The sequence below is a fragment of the Python bivittatus genome, unplaced genomic scaffold (assembly GCF_059951505.1).
Source record: "Python bivittatus isolate LINGU-HERP-01145 unplaced genomic scaffold, Pbiv_v1 ctg000180_np1212, whole genome shotgun sequence".
In the NCBI taxonomy this organism is placed as follows: Eukaryota; Metazoa; Chordata; class Lepidosauria; order Squamata; family Pythonidae; genus Python; species Python bivittatus.
The window spans coordinates 6,821,308-6,837,186 of record NW_028277047.1 but is presented as its reverse complement, the minus strand read 5'-3'; the positions used below and the strand labels follow the sequence as shown (position 1 = coordinate 6,837,186).

Genomic DNA, 15,879 nt, shown 5'->3' with positions numbered 1-15,879 from the left:
AGGGCCCATTTTTAAGGAGTGGCAGCCAGACTCTGCACCTCTGGAAGTTTTGGACTGGGCCCAGACTTGGTACCTCCTGTTATAGAACTGGTTTTTCCAATCTGGCACCCTCGGGGGGGGGTAGGGTAGGACTACAATGCCCAACATGCCCCACTGGTGGCTTGGGCATTCTGGGAGCGGATGTGCTGTTGCTTCTGGAAATCGTTGGGTTGGAAAAGTGCTAAGAGGCAGGAAAGGAATGGTTCTCCAAAAATCCCGTCACCCCTGCTTGGAGTTACTGGAACAATGGGCTTTGTAGTTAAGCCAGACTGAAGTTTTCTTGCTTTGTTAACTTGCCTCAGTTAACACAGCAAATATTGCTGCTTTCCTCCAGCCAAGACAAAATGCAGAAGAACCGGACTCCAGCACTAATAATGTAGCTGATAATATAATTATTCAGTGCCTTTTAAAGCCCCTGAAAATCTGTTTTGGGGCACAGGACTCGCGGCCTCAGCACACACCTTGTTGGCAACTCTGCTGCCTATAAGCATTAGGAGGGCTGCGGTTTCCTGTCCTTCTTTGGTATAATAATAATCATATAGCTGGCCTGCTACCCTGGCATCCTCTTTATTTAGAAGAATAAATAAAGAATAAAAATAAATCAACACAGCACATTTCTGTAACCGAGTGTTTGGTTTGGAAGGGGGCCCACGTGGCCATCAAAAAAGAAGAAAGTTGGGATTACAGAAACATCTTGGGAGTCTTTGAACATCGTCAGAGAATAACTTCACCCGTTTGTCCCCAGATTAATGCCGTTTTTTTCCCACCTGACCCGCCTTCCTAAAGAGGGAAACTGTGTTGCATGAGCCCCCCACACACGCGCCCTTTCAACCTCCACCAACAGCCTAAACAGGTTAGCTAACACCTCTGCGCCAGGCAGCCTTGCGTCCCCTGGAAGCGTCAGGATGAAAATCTCCCAATATTCTAATAATATTCTAATATGCGGGAACACGTGGCTCCAAGAAGCAAAGCTGGGGAGGCATGTATTTGGCCTTCAGCCAGTGCTCACGCCTCCTCCTACACGTAAGGGCTCCAAGCACAAGAGTCTGCTCTGGTGTCCTTGGAGAATGCTGGTGCAAAGTCACAGGCGTTCCACACACGTGTGCACACACACACACCCTCGCCTGGTGGAGACGCCTTCCCTCTCTCCCATGCGCGCCCGTCCAGCCTCCTCGTCCCGAGCAAGGGAAGCAGCTGTGGAATGCTTGAAGGGCGCACCAAGAGCCGGGGGCTTTGCCAGCGCATGACTCAGGACTGACAGAGGGGAGAAGGATGTCCAGCCTCCCAAAAGGCCGCCTGGCCGGAACTCCAGGCCCAAACCGACTCCTTCTTCACAGGAGCAAATTCAGCAGAAGGGGTTCAGCTGCAAGGAAGAAGCTGCCGCACGTGGGGTGCACCCCCCAGCGTCGGAAGTCAAAGGGAAACAGAGCACGCGTTTCAAACGGGACATGGCGGCTGCATTCGTGCAACACGCAGGGCATGGTGTGTTTGCACCTGGGGGCGGGTTTTGCCAGTGTCACCTCTTGAGCAACCCAGCCCCCTTGGGGAAGGTTGGGGCTTGGGCTGGCACACTGGCTGAACCCAGGAACTGGGTGAATTCAGGCACTGGGTCAAGCATGCTGTGGGAATCCAGCCGTTCCACTGCTGTGGCGGCTGTGAGGGATCTGAAGCAACAGGCCAGATCTGAAATATGGCAGGGTGTCATCTCAGTTGCAGATCTGAGCCACAGACCCCCTCTTCTGAGATGGCCTACAGGGGCCTGGGCAACTCGCACCCCTCGCCACTTCACACCCATGAACTCTGGAAGTGCAACATCTGATTGTCATGGTTTTAAAGAGAAACAAAAAAGACAAAAACAACCTTGGATCTGAGTTCAACTCCTGCAGGCTTCAAAGGGAGTGGGATTTCCTTGTGACCTCCCATCCAAGGACTAATTAAGGCAACTCTGCACAGCTCCTGAGGCCAAATAAGGGCCCAGAGGTCCTGCTGAAGCAAGGAACAAGGTGCAAAACCTGTTGGGGGGTGGGATGCTAAGAGAGAGCCCCAGCAATCCTTCACAAAACTATCTGCACCCAACCCTTGCCCACATCGGTGTGCGTAGAAAGCCCACTGTCCAGCTGAATCCCTCCAGATGCACTGGACTACAACTTCAAGCATCCCCTGCAGGGCTTCAGTTATGGGAGTTGCAGTCCAGTGCATCTGGGAGTCCACTGCCCTGGGAGTAGAACGAGATCCAGGTGGGCCCGGCGGCTACACGCTGGCTTCATTCACACACACTGGTCACTCCCAAACCCTAAACCAAGCAAACAAGCTGGGTTTACCCTACATTCAGAGCCACAATAAACAGAACATCAAACCAAGATCAGAATTCAGTTTCATGCGTTGCAGGCCTGTAGTTCTTAAGTCTTAACTGAGCCAGCGAAGCACGCCTCTCAGTCAAGCCAACCTCACTGAGTTGTTGTTGTGGGGAAAGGCGGAGGCTGCCGTGGCCCTGGGTGTCGCTAAAGGTCTCTGAGAAAATGCAGTAAGTTATTGCTGAGTAGCAGAGAGAGAGGGACTTAAAAGAGGGAGGAAGGGAAAGATGGAGAGAAGGGATGGATGGATGGATGGATGGATGGATGGATGGAAGGAAGGAAGGAAGGAAGGAAGGAAGGAAGGAAGGAAGGAAGGAGAGGGAAGGAGAAAAAACAAAAAGTTTTTTGGACAGAGATCAACTTACAGAAATGAGTGCTCAGAGAGATGGGTGGGCACCAGGCCTTTTGCTCAAGGTCCCTCAGTCCTGGCACTGCTACGGAGCCCAGCAACAGGCTGGCCCTCAAGATGCGTTGGCAGCCACACAGGAGCACATGCTTTGCGATTTCCTTGGCAGCTTTGCTTTGAAACTGTCCTCTAAATACTACCTGCAGGAATGCGTGGGAATCCCGGTCTCAACCTGTGTCTCCACCAGCTTGGAGAAAGGTGGACCAGGGTTGCGGAGCTCCCACCTCCCTTCAGCCCTCAGCTATGCTTTACAGTCTGGCTGACTTTACAGGGCCGTTGTGAGGACCCAGCAGCAGGAGCACCACATACGCCTACTCGGCATGAAAAGGGGCAGGTAAATGAGGAAAGATCCAGCAGAGCAATACTGTACTACTGCTGCAGACTGCGGGATGGGAGAGACTCAAATCACCAGAGTGCAATCAGCAGTCTGGAGCCGGCTGCTTTTTTTCCAGCCCAACCCACCTCACAGGGCTGTTGTGAAGTTAGCCCAGGACAGCCGGAAGGACGCTGTGGTTGGATGCACCCAGCACCCTAAGCCAGCCTAAAACTAATGTGCTTTGTGGGGTTGCATGAACCAGACCACGCATTCATCAGCCACAACAGCGTGAATTTCTTTCTTGGGTCCTGCTTGCTAGGGGAGAAGAGCAACGGGGCGCTGCCAAGCCTGGCCGAGGGCTTCAGGTGTTGTGGGAACCCACCCAGGCAAGGCAAGACCTAGATCCAGTTCAAGTGTGGTTTTTTCCCAGCACTCTCTGCTTCCATCCCGCGCAGGAATCCCTGGGCGGCCTTTGCAACGTCTTTGTATGGTAGAGCAAGATTATTATTAATCTTTTAAAGCAGGCCTTTGTGTTCGGAAATGGTGGGTTAGCGCAGTTATTTTTAGGCATGTTTGTGTTGCTTTGGGGGCTCAAAACTACTGACACGAAAGCAGATAACATCCAGGACTCTTTTGCTCCAACACACCACGTCCTGCAAAGCATGCTTCCGCTCGGCCCCCACGCCTTGCCACCGATGCCCAGCCTGTTTATCCATGTTGCCCTCTTTCTTCAACCCTTTTCCTTCCCTCTCTCTCACTCTTCTCCTTCCCACGTACCCCCTAGGCCTTGTTGCAAAAGATCAGCTGAGTTGACACATTGCAAAACAGGACTTCCCCACATCCCCCCCCCCCCGTTGTCGGTTGTCGACAGATTGTGTAGCATCAACATTTATCAACACAGGCAGCTGCTCCTTGCCAAAAAGCGCAAGAGGAAAGAGAGCGCACACGGAGGCAGCGCGTTGCACGGAACAGGGGAGCAGAGATGCTCCTCCGTTGCCCGTTCTAAAAAAGCAGCAATCTCGGTCTGTCTATTTCAGGCCACTTCCCACCTGGGCACAAGCTCTCCTGAGACGCATTCTTCTTCCACGCGCATGCCAGAGATGCAGTCATTTTATACACCGGGCTCCACGCTGCATTGCACACGGTCTTGCCGCGCACACACGCCCTCCACAAGAAACACACAGCCGCGGATGGCATTCAAGTGTGTGCTGAGCACTAAGCTTCTTCTGGCGCATCACCCAAAGCAACAAAAATCTTTAATTCACAATCGACACAAACAGCCTCGGGGGGAGACAGAGTACCCAAAGCACGCTGGTTTCTTCAGCTTTACACACTTAGCACAGCCCCGTGAGAGGAGAGGCAACTGCACATCTGTCTTTGACAGACACGGGTCTCCTGATCCGATAGATTTGAGGTAGACTGGTTAAAAAATCCCTGATTTCTATTTAACAATAGCATGAGAAAATCTCCCCTCCCCCCTCACTCTCACTCACTCACACACACACACGGCAAGACAAATGCTGCTGCTGAGATTTTAACAAATGGGGTAACCAGAGGGGGTGAATTTCTCGCGAAGAAGACTTGTCCGTTTGAACCCACGCTGGCGATCAGCAGCGTCCCCGCAGCTTGGCTTTCAAGCGCTTCCTGTGTCCGCTCCTGCCGCCTCCCGCGCTAAGCTCCGCCGGGCAAACCCGGGTCTGCGAACGCCACCTGCGGCTGGGCTGGCACAACCCCGGCCCGGGTCAGGGCGGGGCCGAGCGGCAGCGCCGCCGATCCCCGGGGCTGGCCTGGCCCAACCCGCCTTCGGGGCCGCAGCAGCCGTGGGAGGCCGGCCGGGTCAACGCGGGGTTCAGGGTAACGTAGGAACTGAGAAGCGGGCTAACGGAGGAGCCGGAGGTTCGTGGCGACCGAATCGCCGAAACAGATGCCACAGAGCCGAAACCAGCCGGTCGCGACGGAGGGCCGGGGCTGCCTCTCCGCGGCGCCACGGGCGAAGCGAGGCACGCGAGGAGCCCGCTCCGCTCCTCGGAGAGCAGGACGGAGCGCCCTTCCCGTCCCCCCGAGAGCAGGCGGAGGGGCCCGGGCTGAGCTTCGCCGGGGAGGAACTGGGTTGCCCCACCCAGAAGCGAGACAAGGAGAAGCGCTCTGTGCGTGCGCCGAGGCTCGCGTTCTCCCTGGGCCCGCTTTACAACTCCGCGCGCGGGACGGGCAGGCGGCGATTCCCCGCGACCCCTCCTGCACCTCCAGGCGCCGCTGGGGCAGCGAGGGGTGCGACCCCCCAGCCCATCTCCCCCGGCACGGGCGGGGCTGCGCGGCACTCTGCTCACGCCCAGAGGTGCCCTCGGCTCGATGCCCACCGGACGAGCCGGGCGCGCCCCCCGCCGCCCTCGCGTCCCTTGCCCGCCTCCCCGCGAACGCGCGCCGCCGCTCACTCACCGCGGCTTCGGGGCGGCCGGACCCGCCGCCTGCCCGCCTGCGCGCCCGCTGCCCTGCCGCCCGGCCGCGGCTGGAACCCAGGACGCGCAGCCTCGGCTCGCCCGCGGAGGGAGCGAGGAGGCAGGAAGGCGGGCAGGAAGGCAGGGGCGGCGCGGGGGGGCGATCCGCCGCCCGCCGGCCCTCCCAGGCGCGCCGCCGCTCCCTGGGGGCGTCCCCGCCTCGCCGCGCCTCCTCGCCTCGCCGCGCCGCGCCGCGCCGGCTCGGCTGCCCCCCGCCCCGCCCCGCCCCGCCTCGATCGCCGTCGCCCGGCCGGGAGCAGGAGCAGGAGCAGGAGCAGGAGCAGGAGGCAGCGCACTGCGCAAGGAAGGCGGCATCCCCTTCGCGCGGGGAGGGGAGGGGAGGGAGGAGAGGAGAGGAGGGGGCGCGGGGGGAGAGAAGCGTCGTCAGCCCCCCTCCCCGCGGAGCGCCCTTCCGTAACCTCGGCGTCTCGTTTCTACCTCCAGGCTTCGGGGAAAGCAGGAAGAGTGCCTCTGGGCATATGCAGAGCGCTCCCCGTTTTCTGGGCAGAGAATAGCTGGCGCCGCGCCCGAAGAAGGGAGGGAGGGAGGGAAGGGATGGGCCACTCGGCACACCCAGAGGTGTCCCCACGAGTGAAAGTAACCCTCCCCGAAGCAGTTTGGGAAGCTGGGCTCTGGGTGAGCTGTGCAACATGGGCTGGGTTCCCTGGGCATCCCTTAAACCCGGGTAACAAATTCACATGGCTGCTCACCTGGGGACAAGGCTGAGCTCTTTTCATGCAACCCAAACGCTGGGCTGAGAAACTACGAAATGAGGCCAGCGGAGTTCGGCACGGTGCGTAAATGCAGCGCTGGGTTTTAAGTGACCTGGTTCAGAGCTGTGTGATCTGGGCTTCTGGGACAGACCAGCCCGAGTTTAAACAAATTCCCCATATTGTGGCTGAAGAGCACGCATGACCTACTTCACGCTGATGTGCAAGAACAGTGGCCGTGTTCTCACAATAAGCCAAACCAAAAACAACCCCAGCAATCTCTCTGCCCAGCGTAACATCCTCGGCTCCTGCAAACTCACCCTTTTTCTCCCTGCTTCTTCCAAAGCTTAGGGTGTGAGAGGTTGGGTTCCCACAACCCATTTAACTTGGTGGCTGAATTGACCCATTTGCACCAAGACACTGAAATGTCCAGGCTGGACTTCCACAGCACACGAAAGCCACAGAAAAGCTAACTAAGATTAACTCCAGACAAGCCTGTGTGAATGCAGTTGCAGGGTTTTTTAGCTGACCTGGTTAAGCATGTTGGCTGAAAGCTAGGGACCTCTCTTTCCTTAAAAAGGAAAACAAGGTGCCAGTCCTCATGGTTGAAAACGAAACAGAGGAGGCTACGGTCAGACCCTCAACTCCCGACAGAGTCTGGTCTGCAGGCGCTGCAACAGCTTTGCTCTCCTGAAGACTCTGGAGAAACCGTGTGCGATGCACTCTCCTTCCCTCACCTCCTTTGTGGGAGTTTGCACACCTGCTGTGCTCCTACATTCATAGGGAATCAGGTTGCCTCTTGAGCTGTCACAAAGATCTTTCACTCGGGGAAATGTCACACATATATATAGATAGATACACACACGAACACACCAAGGATGCGCGTAGATCAGGAGAGCTAGAAATGAAGAACTGTGTTCTGGGGGGGGCAGAGGCAGAGGCAGGCATTGGAAAGCGGTGATGGATGGAGCTGGTGGGGTTTGCAGCCCCCCAGTTGGCAAACCGGTACAATGCCGATCCCCGGGGGGTCCCGTGCGTGCCTTACAATTTGGCATTGCAGGCTCCTCTGGTTGCCATGGCAACTGGCTTGGAGTGGGGGGGGCTAGGGGGCTGGGCCCTAATTCAGCTGCATCCCTGTCCCCGCCAGTCCCAAACTGCAAGATCGCCTCCAACAAAACGCAGGCGAAGGCGTGCGAGAAACGGCGCCCCTTCGGTTCCTATGGTCCGCAGTTGTCCTTCTGGGCCCCCTTCGCAAGCCCCCGGTTTGCACCACCTGTCAGACACGGTGCCAGGATTAGCCCGTGTTCAGCTTTGCCACCATACGGGGAACTCAGTCGGGCCAAAAGGAGCAAACCAAGGCCTATCCCTAACCAAGATCAGCTTCTTGTGAAAATATTGGAGTGCTACACTTACGCTGAGCCCAAACAAATTGACCCCGCTGTGACTGAATTCACACAACCAGCTCAGCCCGTAACTGCTCTCCCACAAACAGCTCGAATCACGAAAGACTCCAATTTTAGCTTAGTCTTGGTGGTTGAAACCTGGTCACAGTGTGCCCCCTTTTGTCAGTGTCTGGCCTTCCCGGGATAAACGCAGGCTTGCCTCTGAGCATACCCAGAGGTCTTTTTGTACCCATTCAGGCCTTCAGGCCATAATAGGAGAACAGTTGGACCCCAAATCTTTCACCACGACCAAATCCTTGCACCAATGTTTCAGCTGCTTCACAACCAGCATCCAACGCCGAGGCTATTCACTGGAATCACACGAGCACGTGCAGAGCACCTGTTCCTCATCCTCCTTAGCCAAAGACAGATCCCACCCCACCGGAGGGGAAGGAGAAGCGAGCACCAGTCAGCCTGGGGGGCTGAGAAGCCGTGATTCAGCGGTTTAACCAGCTCAGTCACAGATGCAGTGGCCTCAGCCGACTTCGCTTGACTCAACCTCTGTTTAAGGATAACCTCAGCCCGGTTATGCAAACCCGCCTGTCTGGTCTGTTGGCAGGTGAGGGTGTCAGAAACCGGGCCAGTTCAGTCAGAGTCAGCGGCTGCGCCAGCCCACCCAACGGTCCTGCCCTGAGCTCATTTCAGTCTTTGGCCAAAGTTTATCTGCTGGATCCTCGTCTCCCGCCCGGGCCGTCCTTCGGGAGCCAGATCAGCTCCGTTTCCCCAGATCGTTTGATTCCCTTCCAGAATCGATCTGTCCTTCGCTCTTGGCCTCCCTGGACGAGGAACATTAAAACTGCTCAGGGCTTTATCGCCAGCTGCAGCCAGAAAGAGCGGGATGTGCCTCCAAAAACTCTCCTCTGAGAGTTAAAGAAAAACAGCAGACAAAAGTAACAACTCCACAGGGTTTTTGCATTAGTTTGTTACAGCAAAAAGAACAAAATGTCTGGGGGCAAATTACGGAAATTTAGGAGCAGGAGCAAACTTGATGCAAAGATCCACAGTTTTGCCATCCAGCTGGATCAAATACTTTTACCAAATTATGGTTGGTCGCACAGTCGGCCAGATGTTTAGACTAGATTTGGCATTTTTATCCACCGATCGAGTCCTTCCCAAGGACCTGGGATAGGCAGATGTTGCAGTTTGATGGTGTCAAAGGTATCGTCGCAGGATGGAAGCTGTTCCAAGTAAAGCTGTCTTTTGCAATGGACTGATGGCGATTTGGTCAATGCCAAGGGTCTTCAAGGGGTGCTCCAGATGTTTAGGGACGGCACCCAAGCTGCCTATAAATATTATTGCTGCCCATTTCAAAAATACTCAGAATGGTTTAAAAAAAATAACAGCATAAAAACCACAATAAAACTATCCATCCTTGAACAAGGTTAGGCATTTAAAAAAATGTTTTCTCTCTTTCTAAACTCAAAGAAATTTAGGGGGGACTCTTTTAAGATAGAAGATATCTTCAAATAGAGATAAGGGCCTTCTTAATAAAAGATGTCTCTTTCTCCCCTTGGTATCCTCACAACAACCCTGTGAGGTAGGCGAGACTGAGCCAAAATGATGGGGAAAAATGGAAACTGGGAGCCTGTTCCCCAAATTGCATTGTGCCATCCAGAGTGAACTGTGAACTGCAGAAAATATATATGTTTAATAACTCAATCAAGAATATTTTGTAAAGCTAGGATGGGAATTATTTCTGAACATTTGTTTGGAAAGAAGCCATGCATGGAAGCATTGAAATCCACTTAAGAATTTGCAGATGGAACTTGGGCAAATTTTACTGCCATTCTCTTTAAGCACTTCACGGCTTTTGCCAGCGTCTTGCCTGGAAACATTGTCAGAAGATTGGTTTGGAAAGGGTTGATCTCGATATTACTATTGTAAAAAAACAAGCCAAGGAATCCTGTGAGGGATCATAATGCAGGGATCACCAGTTTCACAAGGATCCAGCCGTGAGCAGGGCTGTGCAAGGCTTTGATGGAGCAGTGATGCGATGTGTTCAGCCTCTGGAGGTGCTCAAATGCACTTTGCAATTGTGACAGCCAGATGTGGCTTTGCAGTGACATCAGCGCGCCCGACTGAGAGCGCACTGCAGAGACGGACGTTTTTTGCAAGTAGCGGGTGCACTTTTTAAAACTCTTCCCACTCACATGTTGCACTAGAAGTGCACACGGACCCACTATTATCCTTGAAGGGCTTCCTGAATTTGCCACAACCATTTTCCATTTTTTTCCTCTAGATTTCGACAGCAGGGTTGGAAATCATAAAACCAAAATAGCTCCATTCAGCCTAGCAGAAGCTAAACTTCCTTCATTCTTTCGTTTCGAAAGTGAGAAATTGCGCTGCTGGAGGTTTGCAGTCAGAATTCCACAGTGCTGTTTTATGGGCACCAAATGGAGCCGTGGCTGCCCGCGACCTGCAGGGCTGCCCACTGCTTGGATGGGCAACACAAAGGTGTATAAAACCAGGTCCCGTGGGTTTCAGCCGGTGCGTTAGCAGCCATCCCGTGACGGAATGGCACCGTGTGTGGCCGTGGCTGGCTGCAGCCCCGGCCAATTAAGCTCTTTCAAATCCTGCCAGCTACAGAGCCAATTACCACTGCAACAGCCTTAGCGGACCAATGCCAAGGGCCTGGGGAGGACGCTGAGATGCCCCCCTGCTTTTGCCTCCTTTGGTAGGAAGAGGTGGGAAAGCAGGGTGTCTGGTGGTGCTAATTGGAGGACCCCACCAGTGACTGCTTCAAAGTCAGAAGGAGCTTTTCTCTGCTGCTGGATCCTTGGATCTCTTTTGAACAGGAAAGTGATAACACACAGAGAGTACCTCTGAGCATTTACAGAGTGCCTTTCCTCCCACCCGGAAGGTTTGAAGCAGAATAGGCACTTTGAGCGTTCCAGAGAGCTCACGAGCTGTTTGACAGGATTCCAGAGTTCACACATTTTCAGTTTCCTTATTCATGAATGTATAGCCTGCTTCCTGATCAAGGTGGCTAGCTTAGAACAAGAAAAAAAATCACCTTACTATCCTATTCACCCAGATAATGTTGCTATCTGAAGCTTATATATGATATTTTCATCTCTCAAGGTCTCCAACTCAAGAAGGATCTCAGGTGCCCTATTCTAGGTTCACATAGTACACTGAACCAGAAACTAACCCAAGGTGAGCCAGTGTTAAAACTAACCACGTTTATTTATTTATTACATTTATACCCCACTGTAACCCTGCAGAATTCTTGGCGGCTTTACTGGAATAAGTAAAACACTAAACATTTTGCATGTTGGGTGAACGCAACCAGCAGGTTTTCACTGAGCGGGTTACACCTGTGTGAACGCATAAGGGCCAGACCATAATGGAAATATTATTCTGGGATCCATTCAAGATTCAGCTGCCGAAGGAACAAACCTCTACATAACGTAAGCATCCATTAAAAAGCATTTTAAATTATATTGTACACACACAGAGAGAGGAAAAAAAACACCTTAAAAAATGCAAAAATATCTATTGTCCATGTTTGGCCAATAGGCCAGATCAAATTATTTGCATGATTGTTCACTTTGATTAATTGTACAGTAGCATGTTTTGGGGGGCCTTAGCACGAGGGTTGACTGTGGGTCAAGGTTCTGCGCAAAATAGAAAACGTTTCAATTAAGTCGGCAGGTCAAGCTTTTTAATAACAAGTTGGCTAAGGGCCCGTGCAGGTGCCCGTCCTTTATGGTACAGTTCTCTCTCTTACGCAGCTCCCTCCAACCCCATGGAGAGACATCAGGGGCAAAAATCATTTTTTCCTATTGGCTTCCTGGTTGCGCCACAGTGGTGGAATTCCACCTGGGAAAGACTTGGAGAATTTCTCCTTCCCCTTGAAAAAAAAGGGGGGAATCCCGCCTTACCCCCATTTCCCTCCCAGGAACCTGGGCTAGCTGATACCCTCTGTCTAATGCAGTTTCTCGACGTTGGAAACTTTAAGCTGTGTGGACTTCAGCTCCCAATTCTGGGAGTTGAAGTCCACACATCTTCAAGCTGCCAAGGTTGAGAAATGCTGGTCTAATGGAAGGGCCAGCCCATGCATTTGACTCCTGCCACTTAACACAAAAACTGGCCAGCTTTTCATCTGCTAAGGAAAACAGCAAGGGAAGGGGCTATTTTTAGCTTCCTCTCCCCAAATGCAAAAGAACAGCTGTTGTGGCCTGCTTGCTGAGGGGTGGGGGGAGTATTGAGAGCGAGATTCTCCACTCCCTGCCAGTTTTTTTTCCCTTTTTAAGGGCCCAATGTCACTTTGACTCACTTCTCCACTCGGTTGACTTGGGGGGAAAAGGGGCGCCTAAAACTTGCAGCAGCCTTCTAATCTGGCCTTGTCCAGATGTGCCCGACTCCAAATCTCAGCGTTCCCTGCCAGGCCAGGCCAGGCCACTTAACTCTTCAAAAGGTGCTTGAAGCTGAAGTTGCTCTATTGATCTAGCCACCCTTTCCCAGCAACTGAAAATCGTAGTGAACAAACTAGGCAAATTTTTTCTTTTTGGTACCTATTTCCTCCTTTGCAGGCTCTTTTAGATTTTTGTGGGTTGGTGGCTTTTTAAAGAGGCAATTGTCAAAGGCTGGACACCTGTTTTTCTGCGACTTTTCCGCAGAAAAAGACCTGCTGTTGAGAGCTGAACCTTTTCTAATTAGAGGAAGATGCTTAGCAATCAGGCGAGGCCTATGAGATAAGTCTCCAGTCCTTTCCTGAGTCAGGAGTGGGTGATTTTTTAAAAAAAGGGCTCTTTTCTTTCTTTCTTAAGAACCGCATTTTGTTAATTATTACTAATTATTATTTTATTAATTACTTTATTCTTATATTTTGTGATATTACTTTGCAAAAGTTATTTTGAAGCCCAAGGTGTGATTTCATAGAATGTTACAGTATAATATCCCACTAATAAAAGCTATTTCTATAATGACTCTTCCATGGATTTATTTTATATTCATGGAATCGTACAATATAATACTCCATTAACATAAGCTGTAATAGTAATGGCTCTTTGTGGGTTGGGAGGTATCCCCCCCCCGGCTTTATTTTCAGAGAAGGCATCTGTTGGGGTGCCGGCTTTTCGCTTGTGATTCTTGCCAAAAATCACAGCCAGCCCTTTGCCCATCCACAGTGTAAGCACAATCTATTTCACCCATCACAAAACCCTTGATCTCCACAACAAACAGCAAGCTCGTAAAACCTCACCGTTCGGTTATTCATGGATGCAATCCTATTCACCGTCAACTTGGGAATCCGCTCGATTAAGTTCAGCCGCACTGCCTTCCTTCTGCTGGCGGGCTCTGTTCCACTTGAAAAACCTGCTGAGCTTTTAATAAAACTCTTTCGCAGCTGGAATGCAATCTCGAGTTCCTAATTAAAAGAGCAAGCCCTCTTTCCGAGAAGTGCTCTCATTCCAACACCTCAAGGGAAGGAGACATTTTGCTGGCGGGGGGTGGAAAAAAGGTACCCGGATTCTGCTCGATGAGGATTTCTTCTTTGCATTCCTCTTTGGGGATCTGTTATCCGCCCCCCCTCCAAAAAAACTGGAAAGCCTCATTATCGCTTCCTTTGAGCCCCTGAATTACTGTAGATTAGATTGAGCATTCGCTGGTCCTCGTGCGCTGCACAGCTGGACTCGCACAACTGGATTCGTAGCTTGCAAATCAGCATGCTTTGGGAATCCAGCCCTTGGGTTTTAACACGTTCTGTGAACTGGCCTTTATGCCAAGCCAGAATATGGTTTCTTTGCTCAGGCTTAACATGGAAGCAGATGCTTTACCCGGTTGCTAAATTACACCCATTTTTTGGATTTGTGCAATCCAGCCCACTGTAAACTCACCACATGGATTGATGGGATTGGCCACCAGGAGGCACCAAGTGATCAATTTCATCCTCATTGGGAATCATCAAACATACATAGCCAGATGTTATTCTATGGGACCCAAACCCTCTACTAACTCATGGATCTTTGCACCGTTGTAGACATCTCCAGGGCACTGGCTCTAGGAGGGATCCAGATGCAGAACCTGAAACTCAGTGGTTGCAGGAAGATTAATGAGTTATAGAATGAATCAGAATGGCATCTACAGTCCACCTTCCTTTAACTCCCCAGGGCAGAGATACAGATGTCACATTATGTCATGCCCCATATACAAGGTTTTACATGACATTCCCCCCCAGCCTTTGGAAGGGGGTGAGATTTCTCCATTTTTACAAGCTGCATATCCTGCACGGTGTTGGCAGTTACACTGACCGCCAGGTGGCACCACGTCTCTCACCCAAATGGTTGGACGTTGGTAGAGGAGAGCGGGGTTAGTTTAGGGTGGAGAAAATCCATCTGGTAGCACCTTTTCCCACTAACACATTTATTCCAAGGGAGAAGCTTTTGCAAGCTGCAGAATGCAGAAAAACAGACGTTCTTGATATCCTGACTGTAGCAGATGGCGCTGAGCCCCAAATGAAAGAAATCCAACTTGGCGGGCACCGAGGGCCATCACGGTTGCAGATATGAAGCTAGAACATAGCTGCTGCCCTGGCCAGCTTCAGATTCGTCCAAGCTGCAGCTGGCATTGGGCAGAAGGGGCCGTGCCACGTGCCCAGAGCCAAAAAAGAGGATGCAATCGTGATTTCTCAGGCTAGCCCACTCATGGTTATGATGGCGATTAAATGATCATCCTGCTTATTATCCTGCCTTTTTTCTAGGAGCGCAAGTTTGCTTATGTTGCCCATCATTTTATCCCCAGAACAACAGCCCTACAAGGTAGGCTGAGCCCACGTTAACCTAAGAGCTTTGTTGATTCAGGTTGGTTAAGTGCCTGTCTCCCTGGCCTGTCCAACTCCTTCACCGTGTGGGATCTCACATTTTATGGACAACAATCTCCATTTAGTTGGCAAATTGATGCGTACACAAAGATACAAGGGAAAAATATAAATAATGGGACCAAGAAGCCAAAACACTGTATATAATTTTACTTTGGTAATTGAGCATCCCTTTGAGAAGAGAAACCCATAATCTAGGTTTGGCCCTCAAATGAACAGAATCAAAGTTCTTCAAACATTTTCTCTTGTAAAGTCATTTTTGTTGAGGGCCTTAGCATCAAAATATCTAGGTGAAATCCTGTGTAATCAGCAGATACACTCAAGATCTTAATAATCTAATCTTCCTGACTTAGCTATGGGGCTACGATTTTGAATGTTCAATGCTGAAATGTGAAATGAATGAGCCTTTTATTTACTGTAAACAAACAAACAAAAAAATCACGAGGACTAGAATCTTTCGTAGAATTGTTGTAGCTCCACCTCAGAGCACACGCTTTTCAGCAACAGCTCTTGGTCCAGCCAATAATGTGGCTTTACATAAAAGGTAGAATAGAGAGTCTATTATGGTCCATAACCCCAAATCATGATGTAAAAGTTGTGTTCCAATAGCAGAGGGGGAAAAACAGCAAGAGACCAATTTGCAGGTTTTTCATTGAGGACCAGTTTATATTAATCTTCCTGAACTGGTTTCTCTGCATCTGGTCTTTATAATAAATGCTATTTAAGCTAAATATACACAGAGCCTGAGTGTGTGTTTTTCCTCTTCCCTCCTCATCCGTTATTCTTCATTGTTGTCCCTTTTAGACTATAAGCACGTGCATAGGAAGCATCTTCCTTGATTACATTTTAAGACATTTTGTGAATCTCTTTGAGCAAACAATTGACGTTTTAAAAAAGTAGTCTTTAAATGGACAAAACCTGGACCTCCCACATTTCTGATATTTTTCTTTTTTCTCAGGCACGAGGCTGATTGTGTGGCTACATTTCCAGAGTGTATTTGGAATTCTTGTGCATTGTTTGTTCGCGCAGGGTTACCTCCCCAACAACCGCAGCCTCGGCCCACATTTTCCCCCCAATTCTTCCTTTCTTTTCCCCTGCTCAAGCTGCATATGATCTAAATTTCTGCAGAACAGGAAAAGTAGAACCACCAGCTTGGCTGCCTTTTTAGCGTGAGTTCATTTATTTTTAATTAATCTTTTAATTAGCACTTAAATGCTCTTTACAGCTATATTCATAAATATTTTAGGCTACTTTATAGTGTGTATATGTTTAATGGAAATATTAACAAAATGCCACT

The 15,879-nt window shown here is 50.9% G+C and overlaps 1 protein-coding gene across 2 annotated transcripts in view; it reads right to left on the bottom strand.

Annotated features, from left to right (window-relative positions):
- RASGRP2 (RAS guanyl releasing protein 2) overlaps window positions 1-13,086 on the bottom strand; it is a 46,916-nt gene extending 33,830 nt beyond the window's left edge. The window contains exon 1 of one of the 2 annotated variants that reach the window (XM_088137480.1): window positions 12,969-13,086. The gene's annotated coding sequence lies outside the window, so the exon portion shown is untranslated. Of the gene's footprint in view, window positions 1-5,551; window positions 5,812-12,968 lie in introns of those variants that run through there. The other variant, XM_088137479.1, reaches the window with a different exon arrangement.
- Window positions 13,087-15,879: the final 2,793 nt, after the last annotated feature.